Below are 1,549 nucleotides of genomic sequence, written 5' to 3' on the forward strand. Positions count from 1 at the left end.
CCCCACTCAGCCCTCCCTTCTGTCACCCCACTCCCCCCCATTCCCTTTCCCCTTACTTTCTTGTAGGGCAGGATAGATTTCCGTGCCCCATTGCCTGTGTATCTTATTTCCTAGTTACATGCAAAACCAACTTTTTTTTTGAGCATCTGCTTTTAAAACTTTGAATTCCAAATTCTCTCCCCTCTTCCCTCCCCACCCACTCTCCGTAAGAAGGCAAGCAATTCAACATAGGCCATGTATGTATCATTATATAAAGCACTTCCACAATAATCATGTTGTGAAAGACTATTTCCCTCCATCCTATCCTGTCCCTCTTTATTCAGTTTTCTCCCTTGACCCTATCCCTTGTCGAAAGTGTTTGCTTTTTACCTCCTCCCCCTATCTGCCCTCCCTTCTATCATGCCCCCTTTTTATCCCCTTCCCCCTACTTTCCTGTGGGGTAAGATCCCCAATTGAGTGTGTATGTTATTCCCTCCTTAAGTCAAATTCGATGAGAGCAAGATTCACTCACTGCCCCTCACCTGCCCCCTCTTCCCTTCCAAGAGAACTGCTTTTTCTTGCCATTTGTATGTGAGATAATTTACCCCATTCTATGTCTCTCTTTCTTCCTCTCTCAATATATTCCTCTCTCACCCCTTAGTTTTATTTTTTACATCCTTTCATATTCAACCCACCCTGTGCCCTCTGTCTATATATGTATGTATGTCTTCTCTTCCCTTCAACTGCCCTAACACTGAGGTCTCATGAATTACACACATCATTTTTCCATGAAGGAATGTAAACAAAAGAGTTCAACTTTATTAAGTCCCTTATGATTTCTCTTTCTTGTTTACCTTTTTGTGCTTCTCTCGATTCTTTTTTTAATTATTATTTATTTATTTAATATTTTTAGTTTTCAGCATTGATTTGCACAAGAGTTTGAATTACAAATTTTCTCCCCATTTCTACTCTCCCCCCCCCACTCCAAGATGGCATATATTCTGATTGCCCCATACCCCAGTCAGCCACTTCTCTTGATTCTTGTATTTGAAAGTCAAATTTTCTATTCAGCTCTGGTCTTTTCATTGAAAAAGCTTGAAAGTTCTCTATTTTGTTGAAAGTTTATATTTTGCCTTGGAGCATTATACTCAGTTTTGCTGGGTGGGTGATCCTTGGTTTTCATCCTAGCTCCTTTGACCTCTGGAATGTCATATTCCAAGCCCTTCGATCCCTTAAAGTAGAAGCTGCTAGATCTTGTGTTATCCTGATTGTGTTTCCACCATACTCAAATTGTTTCTTTCTGGCTGCTTGCAATATTTTCTCCTTGACCTGGGGACTCTGGAATTTGGCAACAATATTTCTCGTTTTCTTTTTGCGATCTTTTTCAAGAGGCGATTGGTGGATTCTTTCAATTTCTATTTTACCTTCTGATAATAGAATATCAGGGCAGTTTTCCTTGATAATTTCTTGAAAGATGATGTCTAGGCTCTTTTTAGATCATGGCTTTCAGGTAGTCCAATAATTTTTAAATTATCTCTCCTGGATCTATTCTCCAGGTCAGTGGTTTTTC

Source organism: Trichosurus vulpecula, chromosome X (assembly GCF_011100635.1).
Source record: "Trichosurus vulpecula isolate mTriVul1 chromosome X, mTriVul1.pri, whole genome shotgun sequence".
NCBI classification, from domain to species: domain Eukaryota; kingdom Metazoa; phylum Chordata; class Mammalia; order Diprotodontia; family Phalangeridae; genus Trichosurus; species Trichosurus vulpecula.